This window comes from Hypanus sabinus, chromosome 11 (genome assembly GCF_030144855.1).
Source record: "Hypanus sabinus isolate sHypSab1 chromosome 11, sHypSab1.hap1, whole genome shotgun sequence".
In the NCBI taxonomy this organism is placed as follows: domain Eukaryota; kingdom Metazoa; phylum Chordata; class Chondrichthyes; order Myliobatiformes; family Dasyatidae; genus Hypanus; species Hypanus sabinus.
In genome coordinates, this window is record NC_082716.1 from 103,220,642 (window position 1) to 103,235,686 (window position 15,045).

The following is a 15,045-nucleotide window of genomic DNA, read 5'->3' on the forward strand; positions in this document are numbered from 1 at the left end:
ACAGTCGGGGTGATCCCTGTCACTGGGACCAGTGTAGATCCCACAGCGCTGTGTACAGTCGGGGTGATCCCTGTCACTGGGACCAGTGTAGATCCCACAGCGCTGTGTACAGTCGGGGTGATCCCTGTCACTGGGACCAGTGTAGATCCCACAGCGCTGTGTACAGTCGGGGTGATCCCTGTCACTGGGACCAGTGTAGTTTACACTGTGCAGTGTACAGTCGGGGTGATCCCTGTCACTGAGACCAGTGTAGATCCCACAGCACCGTGTACTGTCGGGGTGATCCCTGTCACTGGGACCAGTGTAGATGCCACAGCACTGTGTACTGTCGGGGTGATCCCTGTCACTGGGACCAGTGTAGATCCCACAGCGCTGTGTACAGTCGGGGTGATCCCAGTCACTGGGACCAGTGTAGATCCCACAGCGCTGTGTACAGTCAGGGTGATCCCTGTCACTAGGACCAGTGTAGATCCCACAGCGCTGTGTACAGTCGGGGTGATCCCAGTCACTGGGACCTGTGTAGATCCCACAGCGCTGTGTACTGTCGGGGTGATCCCTGTCACTGGGACCAGTGTAGATCCCACAGCGCTGTGTACAGTCAGGGTGATCCCTGTCCCTAGGACCAATGTAGATCCCACAGCGCTGTGTACAGTCGGGGTGATCCCAGTCACTGGGACCAGTGTAGATCCAGTGCACTGTGTAAAGTTGGGGTGATCCCTGTCACTGGGACCAGTGTAGATCCCACAGCACTGTGTACAGTCGGGGTGATCCCTGTCACTGGGACCAGTGTAGATCCAGTGCACTGTGTACAGTCGGGTGATCCCTGTCACTGGGACCAGTGTAGATCCCACAGCGCTGTGTACAGTCGGGGTGATCCCTGTCACTGGGACCAGTGTAGATATCACAGCGCTGTGTACAGTCGGGTGATCCCTCTCACTGGGACCAGTGTAGATCCCACAGCGCTGTGTACAGTCAGGGTGATCCCTGTCACTAGGACCAGTGTAGATCCCACAGCGCTGTGTACAGTCGGGGTGATCCCAGTCACTGGGACCAGTGTAGATCCCACAGCGCTGTGTACTGTCGGGGTGATCCCTGTCACTGGGACCAGTGTAGATCCCACAGCGCTGTGTACAGTCAGGGTGATCCCTGTCCCTAGGACCAATGTAGATCCCACAGCGCTGTGTACAGTCGGGGTGATCCCAGTCACTGGGACCAGTGTAGATCCAGTGCACTGTGTACAGTTGGGGTGATCCCTGTCACTGGGACCAGTGTAGATCCCACAGCACTGTGTACAGTCGGGGTGATCCCTGTCACTGGGACCAGTGTAGATCCAGTGCACTGTGTACAGTCGGGGTGATCCCTGTCACTGGGACCAGTGTAGATCCCACAGCACTGTGTACAGTCGGGGTGATCCCTGTCACTGAGACCAGTGTAGATCCCACAGCACTGTGTACTGTCGGGGTGATCCCTGTCACTGGGACCAGTGTAGATATCACAGCACTGTGTACAGTCAGGGTGATCCCTGTCACTGGGACCAGTGTAGATCCCACAGCACTGTGTATAGTCGGGTGATCCCTGTCACTGGGACCAGTGTAGATCCCACGGCGCTGTGTACTGTCGGGGTGATTCCTGTCACTGAGACCAATGTAAATCCCACAGCGCTGTGTACAGTCGGGTGATCCCTGTCACTGGGACCAGTGTAGATCCCACAGCGCTGTGTACAGTCGGGGTGATCCCTGTCACTGGGACCAGTGTAGATATCACAGCGCTGTGTACAGTCGGGGTGATCCCTGTCACTGGGACCAGTGTAGATCCCACAGCGCTGTGTACAGTCGGGGTGATCCCTGTCACTGGGACCAGTGTAGATACCACAGCGCTGTGTACAGTCGGGGTGATCCCTGTCACTGGGACCAGTGTAGATCCCACAGCGCTGTGTACAGTCGGGGTGATCCCTGTCACTGGGACCAGTGTAGATCCCACAGCGCTGTGTACAGTCGGGGTGATCCCTGTCACTGGGACCAGTGTAAATCCCACAGCGCTGTGTACAGTCGGGGTGATCCCTGTCACTGGGACCAGTGTAGATCCCACAGCACTGTGTACAGTCGGGGTGATCCCTGTCACTGAGACCAGTGTAGATCCCACAGCACTGTGTACTGTCGGGGTAATCCCTGTCACTAGGACCAGTGTAGATCCCACAGCACTGTGTACAGTCGGGGTGATCCCTGACACTTGGACCAGTGTAGATCCCACAGTACTGTGTACAGTCGGGGTGATCCCTGTCACTGGGACCAGTGTAGATCCCACAGCGCTGTGTACAGTCGGGGTGATCCCTGTCACTGGGACCAGTGTAGATCCCACAGCGCTGTGTACAGTCGGGGTGATCCCTGTCACTGGGACCAGTGTAGATCCCACAGCGCTGTGTACAGTCGGGGTGATCCCTGTCACTGGGACCAGTGTAGATTACACTGTGCAGTGTACAGTCGGGGTGATCCCTGTCACTGAGACCAGTGTAGATCCCACAGCACCGTGTATAGTCGGGGTGATCCCTGTCACTGGGACCAGTGTAGATCCCACAGCACTGTGTACTGTCGGGGTGATCCCTGTCACTGGGACCAGTGTAGATCCCACAGCGCTGTGTACAGTCGGGGTGATCCCAGTCACTGGGACCAGTGTAGATCCCACAGCGCTGTGTACAGTCGGGGTGATCCCAGTCACTGGGACCAGTGTAGATCCCACAGCGCTGTGTACAGTCAGGGTGATCCCTGTCACTAGGACCAGTGTAGATCCCACAGCGCTGTGTACAGTCGGGGTGATCCCAGTCACTGGGACCAGTGTAGATCCCACAGCGCTGTGTACTGTCGGGGTGATCCCTGTCACTGGTACCAGTGTAGATCCCACAGCGCTGTGTACAGTCAGGGTGATCTCTGTCACTAGGACCAATGTAGATCCCACAGCGCTGTGAACAGTCGGGGTGATCCCAGTCACTGGGACCAGTGTAGATCCAGTGCACTGTGTACAATTGGGGTGATCCCTGTCACTGGGACCAGTGTAGATCCCACAGCACTGTGTACAGTCGGGGTGATCCCTGTCACTGGGACCAGTGTAGATCCAGTGCACTGTGTACAGTTGGGGTGATCCCTGTCACTGGGACCAGTGTAGATCCCACAGCACTGTGTACAGTCGGGGTGATCCCTGTCACTGGGACCAGTGTAGATATCACAGCGCTGTGTACAGTCGGGTGATCCCTGTCACTGGGACCAGTGTAGATCCCACAGCACTGTGTACAATTGGGGTTATCCCTGTCACTGAAACCAGTGTAGATCCCACAGCGCTGTGTACAGTCGGGGTGATCCCTGTCACTTGGACCAGTGTAGATCCCACAGCACTGTGTACAGTCGGGGTGATCCCTGTCACTGGGACCAGTGTAGATCCCACAGCGCTGTGTACAGTCGGGGTGATCCCTGTCACTGGGACCAGTGTAGATCCCACAGCGCTGTGTACAGTCGGGGTGATCCCTGTCACTGGGACCAGTGTAGATCCCACAGCGCTGTGTACAGTCGGGGTGATCCCTGTCACTGGGACCAGTGTAGTTTACACTGTGCAGTGTACAGTCGGGGTGATCCCTGTCACTGAGACCAGTGTAGATCCCACAGCACCGTGTACAGTCGGGGTGATCCCTGTCACTGGGACCAGTGTAGATCCCACAGCACTGTGTACTGTCGGGGTGATCCCTGTCACTGGGACCAGTGTAGATCCCACAGTGCTGTGTACAGTCGGGGTGATCCCAGTCACTGGGACCAGTGTAGATCCCACAGCGCTGTGTACAGTCAGGGTGATCCCTGTCACTAGGACCAGTGTAGATCCCACAGCGCTGTGTACAGTCGGGGTGATCCCAGTCACTGGGACCAGTGTAGATCCCACAGCGCTGTGTACTGTCGGGGTGATCCCTGTCACTGGGACCAGTGTAGATATCACAGCGCTGTGTACAGTCGGGTGATCCCTGTCACTGGGACCAGTGTAGATCCCACAGCATTGTGTACAATTGGGGTTATCCCTGTCACTGAGACCAGTGTAGATCCCACAGCGCTGTGTACAGTTGGGGTGATCCCTGTCACTGAGACCAGTGTAGATCCCACAGCACTGTGTACAGTCGGGGTGATCCCTGTCACTGGGACCAGTGTAGATCCACAGCGCTGTGTATAGTCAGGGAGATCCCTGTCACTGAGACCAGTGTAGATCCACAGCGCTGTGTACAGTCAGGGAGATCCCTGTCACTGAGACCAGTGTAGATCCACAGCGCTGTGTACAGTCAGGGTGATCCCTGTCACTGGGACCAGTGTAGATCCCACAGCGCTGTGTACAGTCGGGTGATCCCTGTCACGGGGACCAGTGTAGATCCCACGGCGCTGTGTACTGTCGGTGTGATCCCTGTCGCTGGGACCAGTGTAGATCCCGCAGCGCTGTGTACAGTCGGGGTGATCCCTGTCACTGGGACCAGTGTAGATCCCACAGCGCTGGGTACAGTCGGAGTGATCCCTGTCACTGGGACCAGTGTAGATCCCACAGCACCGTGTACAGTCGGGGTGATCCATCACTGGGACCAGTGTAGATCCCACAGCACTGTGTACTGTCAGGGTGATCCCTGTCACTAGGACCAGTGTAGATCCCACAGCACTGTGTACAGTCGGGGTGATTCCTGTCACTGAGACCAGTGTAGATCCCACAGCACTGTGTACAGTCAGGGGGATCCCTGTCACTGGGACCAGTGTAGATCCCACAGCGCTGTGTATTGTCGGGGTGATCTCTGTCACTAGGACCAATGTAGATTACACTGTGCAGTGTACAGTCGGTGTGATCCCTGTCACTGGGACCAGTGTAGATCCCACAGCACTGTGTACTGTCAGGGTGATCCCTGTCACTGGGACCAGTGTAAATCCCACAGCGCTGTGTACAGTCGGGGTGATCCCTGTCACTGGGACCAGTGTAGATCCCACAGCACTGTGTACAGTCGGGGTGATCCCTGTCACTGAGACCAGTGTAGATCCCACAGCACTGTGTACTGTCGGGGTAATCCCTGTCACTAGGACCAGTGTAGATCCCACAGCACTGTGTACAGTCGGGGTGATCCCTGTCACTTGGACCAGTGTAGATCCCACAGCACTGTGTACAGTCGGGGTGATCCCTGTCACTGGGACCAGTGTAGATCCCACAGCGCTGTGTACAGTCGGGGTGATCCCTGTCACTGGGACCAGTGTACATCCCACAGCGCTGTGTACAGTCGGGGTGATCCCTGTCACTGGGACCAGTGTAGATCCCACAGCGCTGTGTACAGTCGGGGTGATCCCTGTCACTGGGACCAGTGTAGATTACACTGTGCAGTGTACAGTCGGGGTGATCCCTGTCACTGAGACCAGTGTAGATCCCACAGCACCGTGTATAGTCGGGGTGACCCCTGTCACTGGGACCAGTGTAGCTCCCACAGCACTGTGTACTGTCGGGGTGATCCCTGTCACTGGGACCAGTGTAGATCCCACAGCGCTGTGTACAGTCGGGGTGATCCCAGTCACTGGGACCAGTGTAGATCCCACAGCGCTGTGTACAGTCGGGGTGATCCCAGTCACTGGGACCAGTGTAGATCCCACAGCGCTGTGTACAGTCAGGGTGATCCCTGTCACTAGGACCAGTGTAGATCCCACAGCGCTGTGTACAGTTGGGGTGATCCCAGTCACTGGGACCAGTGTAGATCCCACAGCGCTGTGTACTGTCGGGGTGATCCCTGTCACTGGGACCAGTGTAGATCCCACAGCGCTGTGTACAGTCAGGGTGATCTCTGTCACTAGGACCAATGTAGATCCCACAGCGCTGTGAACAGTCGGGGTGATCCCAGTCACTGGGACCAGTGTAGATCCAGTGCACTGTGTACAATTGGGGTGATCCCTGTCACTGGGACCAGTGTAGATCCCACAGCACTGTGTACAGTCGGGGTGATCCCTGTCACTGGGACCAGTGTAGATCCAGTGCACTGTGTACAGCTGGGGTGATCCCTGTCACTGGGACCAGTGTAGATCCCACAGCACTGTGTACAGTCGGGGTGATCCCTGTCACTGGGACCAGTGTAGATATCACAGCGCTGTGTACAGTCGGGTGATCCCTGTCACTGGGACCAGTGTAGATCCCACAGCACTGTGTACAATTGGGGTTATCCCTGTCACTGAGACCAGTGTAGATCCCACAGCGCTGTGTACAGTCGGGGTGATCCCTGTCACTTGGACCAGTGTAGATCCCACAGCACTGTGTACAGTCGGGGTGATCCCTGTCACTGGGACCAGTGTAGATCCCACAGCGCTGTGTACAGTCGGGGTGATCCCTGTCACTGGGACCAGTGTAGATCCCACAGCGCTGTGTACAGTCGGGGTGATCCCTGTCACTGGGACCAGTGTAGATCCCACAGCGCTGTGTACAGTCGGGGTGATCCCTGTCACTGGGACCAGTGTAGTTTACACTGTGCAGTGTACAGTCGGGGTGATCCCTGTCACTGAGACCAGTGTAGATCCCACAGCACCGTGTACAGTCGGGGTGATCCCTGTCACTGGGACCAGTGTAGATCCCACAGCACTGTGTACTGTCGGGGTGATCCCTGTCACTGGGACCAGTGTATATCCCACAGCGCTGTGTACAGTCGGGGTGATCCCAGTCACTGGGACCAGTGTAGATCCCACAGCGCTGTGTACAGTCAGGGTGATCCCTGTCACTAGGACCAGTGTAGATCCCACAGCGCTGTGTACAGTCGGGGTGATCCCAGTCACTGGGACCAGTGTAGATCCCACAGCGCTGTGTACTGTCGGTGTGATCCCTGTCACTGGGAACAGTGTAGATCCCACAGCGCTGTGTACAGTCAGGGTGATCCCTGTCCCTAGGACCAATGTAGATCCCACAGCGCTGTGTACAGTCGGGGCGATCCCAGTCACTGGGACCAGTGTAGATCCAGTGCACTGTGTACAGTTGGGGTGATCCCTGTCACTGGGACCAGTGTAGATCCCACAGCACTGTGTACAGTCGGGGTGATCCCTGTCACTGGGACCAGTGTAGATCCAGTGCACTGTGTACAGTCGGGTGATCCCTTTCACTGGGACCAGTGTAGATCCCACAGCGCTGTGTACAGTCCGGGTGATCCCTGTCACTGGGACCAGTGTAGATATCACAGCGCTGTGTACAGTCGGGTGATCCCTCTCACTGGGACCAGTGTAAATCCCACAGCGCTGTGTACAGTCAGGGTGATCCCTGTCACTAGGACCAGTGTAGATCCCACAGCGCTGTGTACAGTCGGGGTGATCCCAGTCACTGGGACCAGTGTAGATCCCACAGCGCTGTGTACAGTCAGGGTGATCCCTGTCACTAGGACCAGTGTAGATCCCACAGCGCTGTGTACAGTCGGGGTGATCCCAGTCACTGGGACCAGTGTAGATCCCACAGCGCTGTGTACTGTCGGTGTGATCCCTGTCACTGGGACCAGTGTAGATCCCACAGCGCTGTGTACAGTCAGGGTGATCCCTGTCCCTAGGACCAATGTAGATCCCACAGCGCTGTGTACAGTCGGGGCGATCCCAGTCACTGGGACCAGTGTAGATCCAGTGCACTGTGTACAGTTGGGGTGATCCTGTCACTGGGACCAGTGTAGATCCCACAGCACTGTGTACAGTTCGGGGTGATCCCTGTCACTGGGACCAGTGTAGATCCAGTGCACTGTGTACAGTCGGGTGATCCCTTTCACTGGGACCAGTGTAGATCCCACAGCGCTGTGTACAGTCGGGGTGATCCCTGTCACTGGGACCAGTGTAGATATCACAGCGCTGTGTACAGTCGGGTGATCCCTCTCACTGGGACCAGTGTAAATCCCACAGCGCTGTGTACAGTCAGGGTGATCCCTGTCACTAGGACCAGTGTAGATTCCCACAGCGCTGTGTACTGTCGGGGTGATCCCTGTCACTGGGACCAGTGTAGATCCCACAGCGCTGTGTACAGTCAGGGTGATCCCTGTCCCTAGGACCAATGTAGATCCCACAGCGCTGTGTACAGTCGGGGTGATCCCAGTCACTGGGACCAGTGTAGATCCAGTGCACTGTGTACAGTTGGGGTGATCCCTGTCACTGGGACCAGTGTAGATCCCACAGCACTGTGTACAGTCGGGGTGATCCCTGTCACTGGGACCAGTGTAGATCCAGTGCACTGTGTACAGTCGGGGTGATCCCTGTCACTGGGACCAGTTGTAGATCCCACAGCACTGTGTTACAGTCGGGGTGATCCCTGTCACTGAGACCAGTGTAGATCCCACAGCACTGTGATACTGTCGGGGTGATCCCTGTCACTGGACCAGTGTAGATATCACAGCACTGTGTACAGTCAGGGTGATCCCTGTCACTGGGACCAGTGTAGATCCCACAGCACTGTGTATAGTCGGGTAGATCCCTGTCACTGGGACCAGTGTCGATCCCACGGCGCTGATGTACTGTCGGGGTGATTTCCTGTCACTGAGGACCAATGTAGATCCCCACAGCGCTGTGTACAGTCGGGTGATCCCTGTCACTGGACCAGTGTAGATCCCACAGCGCTGTGTACAGTCGGGTGGTGAATCCCTGTCACTGGACCAGTGATAGATATCACAGCGCTGTGGTACAGTCGGGGTGTATCCCTGTCACTGGGACCAGCGTAGACCCCACAGCGCTGTGTACAGTCGGTTGATACCTGTCACTGGGACCAGTGTAGATACCACAGCGCTGTGTACAGTCGTGGTAGATCCCTGTCACTGGGACCAGTGTAGATCCCACAGCGCTGTGTACAGTCGGGGTGATCCCTGTCACTGGGACCAGTGTAAATCCCACAGCGCTGTGTACAGTCGGGGTGATCCCTGTCACTTGGACCAGTGTAGATCCCACAGCACTGTGTACAGTCGGGGTGATCCCTGTCACTGGGACCAGTGTAGATCCCACAACGCTGTGGTACAGTCGGGGTGATCCCTGTCACTGGGACCAGTGGTAGATCCCACAGCGCTGTGTACAGTCGGGGTGATCCCTGTCACTGGGACCAGTGTAGATCCCACAGCGCTGTGTACAGTGCGGGGTGATCCCTGTCACTGGGGACCAGTGTAGATTACACTGTGCAGTGTAACAGTCGGGGTGATCCCTGTCACTGAGACCAGTGTAGATCCCACAGCACCGTGTATAGTCGGGGTGATCCCTGTCACTGGGACCAGTGTAGATCCCACAGCACTGTGTACTGTCGGGGTGATCCCTGTCACTGGACCAGTGTAGATCCCACAGCGCTGTGTACAGTCGGGGTGATCCCAGTCACTGGGACCAGTGTAGATCCCACAGCGCTGTGTACAGTCGGGGTGTATCCCAGTCACTGGGACCAGTGTAGATCCCACAGCGCGAGTGTACAGTCAGGGTGATCCCTGTCACTAGGACCAGTGTAGATCCCACAGCGCCTGTGGTACAGTCGGGGTGATCCCAGTTCACTGGGACCAGTGTAGATCCCCACAGCGCTGTGTACTGTCGGGGTGATCCCTGTCAACTGGGACCATTGTAGATCCCACAGCGCTGTGTACAGTCAGGGTGATCTCTGTCACTAGGACCAATGTAGATCCCACAGCGCTGTGAACAGAGTCGGAGTGATCCCAGTCACTGGGACCAGTGTAGATCCAGTGCACTGTGTACAATTGGGGTGATCCCTGTCACTGGGACCAGTGTAGATCCCACAGCGCTGTGTACAGTCGGGGTGATCCCAGTCAACTGGGACCAGTGTAGATCCCACAGCGCTGTGTACAGTCGGGGTGATCCCAGTCACTGGGGACCAGTGTAGATTCCACAGCGCTGTGTACAGTCAGGGTGATCCCTGTCACTAGGACAAGTGTAGATCCCACAGCGCTGTGTACAGTCGGGGTGATCCCAGTCACTGGGACCAGTGGTAGATCCCACAGCGCTGTGTACTGTCGGGGTGATCCCTGGTCACTGGGACCAGTGTAGATCCCACAGCGCTGGTACAGTCAGGGTGATCTCTGTCACTAGGACCAATGTAGATCCCACAGCGCTTGTGAACAGTCGGGGTGATCCCAGTCACTGGGACCAGTGTAGATCCAGTGCACTGTGTACAATTGGGTGATCCCTGTCACTGGGACCAGTGTAGATCCCACAGCACTGTGTTACAGTCGGGGTGATCCCTGTCACTGGGACCAGTGTAGATCCAGTGCACTGTGTACAGTTGGGGTGATCCCTGTCACTGGGACCAGTGTAGATCCCACAGCACTGTGTACAGTCGGGGTGATCCCTGTCACTGGGACCAGTGTAGATATCACAGCGCTGTGTACAGTCGGGTGATCCCTGTCACTGGGACCAGTGTAGATCCCACAGCACTGTGTACAATTGGGTTATCCCTGTCACTGAAACCAGTGTAGATCCCACAGCGCTGTGTACAGTCGGGGTGATCCCTGTCACTTGGACCAGTGTAGATCCCACAGCACTGTGTACAGTCGGGGTGATCCCGGTCACTGGGACCAGTGTAGATCCCACAGCGCTGTGTACAGTCGGGGTGATCCCTGTCACTGGGACCAGTGTAGATCCCACAGCGCTGTGTACAGTCAGGGTGATCCCTGTCACTAGGATCCAGTGTAGAGTATCACAGGGGACCAGTGTAGATCCCACAGCGCTGTGTACTGTCGGGGTGATCCCTGTCACTGGGACCAGTGTAGATCCCACAGCGCTGTGTACAGTCAGGGTGATCCCTGTCCCTAGGACCAATGTAGATCCCACAGCGCTGTGTACAGTCGGGGTGATCCCAGTCACTGGGACCAGTGTAGATCCAGTGCACTGTGTACAGTTGGGGTGATCCCTGTCACTGGGACCAGTGTAGATCCCACAGCACTGTGTACAGTCGGGGTGATCCCTGTCACTGGGACCAGTGTAGATCCAGTGCACTGTGTACAGTCGGGTGATCCCTGTCACTGGGACCAGTGTAGATCCCACAGCGCTGTGTACAGTCGGGGTGATCCCTGTCACTGGGACCAGTGTAGATATCACAGCGCTGTGTACAGTCGGGTGATCCCTGTCACTGGGACCAGTGTAGATCCCACAGCATTGTGTACAATTGGGGTTATCCCTGTCACTGAGACCAGTGTAGATCCCACAGCGCTGTGTACAGTTGGGGTGATCCCTGTCACTGAGACCAGTGTAGATCCCACAGCACTGTGTACAGTCGGGGTGATCCCTGTCACTGGGACCAGTGTAGATCCACAGCGCTGTGTATAGTCAGGGAGATCCCTGTCACTGAGACCAGTGTAGATCCACAGCGCTGTGTACAGTCAGGGAGATCCCTGTCACTGAGACCAGTGTAGATCCACAGCGCTGTGTACAGTCAGGGTGATCCCTGTCACTGGGACCAGTGTAGATCCCACAGCGCTGTGTACAGTCGGGTGATCCCTGTCACGGGGACCAGTGTAGATCCCACGGCGCTGTGTACTGTCGGGGTGATCCCTGTCGCTGGGACCAGTGTAGATCCCGCAGCGCTGGGTACAGTCGGGGTGATCCCTGTCACTGGGACCAGTGTAGATCCCACAGCGCTGGTTACAGTCGGAGTGATCCCTGTCACTGAGACCAGTGTAGATCCCACAGCACCGTGTACAGTCGGGGTGATCCATCACTGGGACCAGTGTAGATCCCACAGCCCTGTGTACTGTCGGGGTGATCCCTGTCACTAGGACCAGTGTAGATCCCACAGCACTGTGTACAGTCGGGGTGATTCCTGTCACTGAGACCAGTGTAGATCCCACAGCACTGTGTACAGTCAGGGGGATCCCTGTCACTGGGACCAGTGTAGATCCCACAGCGCTGTGTATTGTCGGGGTGATCTCTGTCACTAGGACCAATGTAGATTACACTGTGCAGTGTACAGTCGGTGTGATCCCTGTCACTGGGACCAGTGTAGATCCCACAGCACTGTGTACTGTCGGGGTGATCCCTGTCACTGGGACCAGTGTAAATCCCACAGCGCTGTGTACAGTCGGGGTGATCCCTGTCACTGGGACCAGTGTAGATCCCACAGCACTGTGTACAGTCGGGGTGATCCCTGTCACTGAGACCAGTGTAGATCCCACAGCACTGTGTACTGTCGGGGTAATCCCTGTCACTAGGACCAGTGTAGATCCCACAGCACTGTGTACAGTCGGGGTGATCCCTGTCACCTGGACCAGTGTAGATCCCACAGCACTGTGTACAGTCGGGGTGATCCCTGTCACTGGGACCAGTGTAGATCCCACAGCGCTGTGTACATTCGGGGTGATCCCTGTCACTGGGACCAGTGTACATCCCACAGCGCTGTGTACAGTCGGGGTGATCCCTGTCACTGGGACCAGTGTAGATCCCACAGCGCTGTGTACAGTCGGGGTGATCCCTGTCACTGGGACCAGTGTAGATTACACTGTGCAGTGTACAGTCGGGGTGATCCCTGTCACTGAGACCAGTGTAGATCCCACAGCACCGTGTATAGTCGGGGTGACCCCTGTCACTGGGACCAGTGTAGATCCCACAGCACTGTGTACTGTCGGGGTGATCCCTGTCACTGGGACCAGTGTAGATCCCACAGCGCTGTGTACAGTCGGGGTGATCCCAGTCACTGGGACCAGTGTAGATCCCACAGCGCTGTGTACAGTCGGGGTGATCCCAGTCACTGGGACCAGTGTAGATCCCACAGCGCTGTGTACAGTCAGGGTGATCCCTGTCACTAGGACCAGTGTACATCCCACAGCGCTGTGTACAGTTGGGGTGATCCCAGTCACTGGGACCAGTGTAGATCCCACAGCGCTGTGTACTGTCGGGGTGATCCCTGTCACTGGGACCAGTGTAGATCCCACAGCGGTGTGTACAGTCAGGGTGATCTCTGTCACTAGGACCAATGTAGATCCCACAGCGCTGTGAACAGTCGGGGTGATCCCAGTCACTGGGACCAGTGTAGATCCCACAGCGCTGTGTACAGTCGGGGTGATCCCTGTCACTGGGACCAGTGTAGATATCACAGCGCTGTGTACAGTCGGGTGATCCCTGTCACTGGGACCAGTGTAGATCCCACAGCATTGTGTACAATTGGGGTTATCCCTGTCACTGAGACCAGTGTAGATCCCACAGCGCTGTGTACAGTTGGGGTGATCCCTGTCACTGAGACCAGTGTAGATCCCACAGCACTGTGTACAGTCGGGGTGATCCCTGTCACTGGGACCAGTGTAGATCCACAGCGCTGTGTATAGTCAGGGAGATCCCTGTCACTGAGACCAGTGTAGATCCACAGCGCTGTGTACAGTCAGGGAGATCCCTGTCACTGAGACCAGTGTAGATCCACAGCGCTGTGTACAGTCAGGGTGATCCCTGTCACTGGGACCAGTGTAGATCCCACAGCGCTGTGTACAGTCGGGTGATCCCTGTCACGGGGACCAGTGTAGATCCCACGGCGCTGTGTACTGTCGGGGTGATCCCTGTCGCTGGGACCAGTGTAGATCCCGCAGCGCTGGGTACAGTCGGGGTGATCCCTGTCACTGGGACCAGTGTAGATCCCACAGCGCTGGGTACAGTCGGAGTGATCCCTGTCACTGAGACCAGTGTAGATCCCACAGCACCGTGTACAGTCGGGGTGATCCATCACTGGGACCAGTGTAGATCCCACAGCCCTGTGTACTGTCGGGGTGATCCCTGTCACTAGGACCAGTGTAGATCCCACAGCACTGTGTACAGTCGGGGTGATTCCTGTCACTGAGACCAGTGTAGATCCCACAGCACTGTGTACAGTCAGGGGGATCCCTGTCACTGGGACCAGTGTAGATCCCACAGCGCTGTGTATTGTCGGGGTGATCTCTGTCACTAGGACCAATGTAGATTACACTGTGCAGTGTACAGTCGGTGTGATCCCTGTCACTGGGACCAGTGTAGATCCCACAGCACTGTGTACTGTCGGGGTGATCCCTGTCACTGGGACCAGTGTAAATCCCACAGCGCTGTGTACAGTCGGGGTGATCCCTGTCACTGGGACCAGTGTAGATCCCACAGCACTGTGTACAGTCGGGGTGATCCCTGTCACTGAGACCAGTGTAGATCCCACAGCACTGTGTACTGTCGGGGTAATCCCTGTCACTAGGACCAGTGTAGATCCCACAGCACTGTGTACAGTCGGGGTGATCCCTGTCACCTGGACCAGTGTAGATCCCACAGCACTGTGTACAGTCGGGGTGATCCCTGTCACTGGGACCAGTGTAGATCCCACAGCGCTGTGTACATTCGGGGTGATCCCTGTCACTGGGACCAGTGTACATCCCACAGCGCTGTGTACAGTCGGGGTGATCCCTGTCACTGGGACCAGTGTAGATCCCACAGCGCTGTGTACAGTCGGGGTGATCCCTGTCACTGGGACCAGTGTAGATTACACTGTGCAGTGTACAGTCGGGGTGATCCCTGTCACTGAGACCAGTGTAGATCCCACAGCACCGTGTATAGTCGGGGTGACCCCTGTCACTGGGACCAGTGTAGATCCCACAGCACTGTGTACTGTCGGGGTGATCCCTGTCACTGGGACCAGTGTAGATCCCACAGCGCTGTGTACAGTCGGGGTGATCCCAGTCACTGGGACCAGTGTAGATCCCACAGCGCTGTGTACAGTCGGGGTGATCCCAGTCACTGGGACCAGTGTAGATCCCACAGCGCTGTGTACAGTCAGGGTGATCCCTGTCACTAGGACCAGTGTACATCCCACAGCGCTGTGTACAGTTGGGATGATCCCAGTCACTGGGACCAGTGTAGATCCCACAGCGCTGTGTACTGTCGGGGTGATCCCTGTCACTGGGACCAGTGTAGATCCCACAGCGGTGTGTACAGTCAGGGTGATCTCTGTCACTAGGACCAATGTAGATCCCACAGCGCTGTGAACAGTCGGGGTGATCCCAGTCACTGGGACCAGTGTAGATCCAGTGCACTGTGTACAATTGGGGTGATCCCTGTCACTGGGACCAGTGTA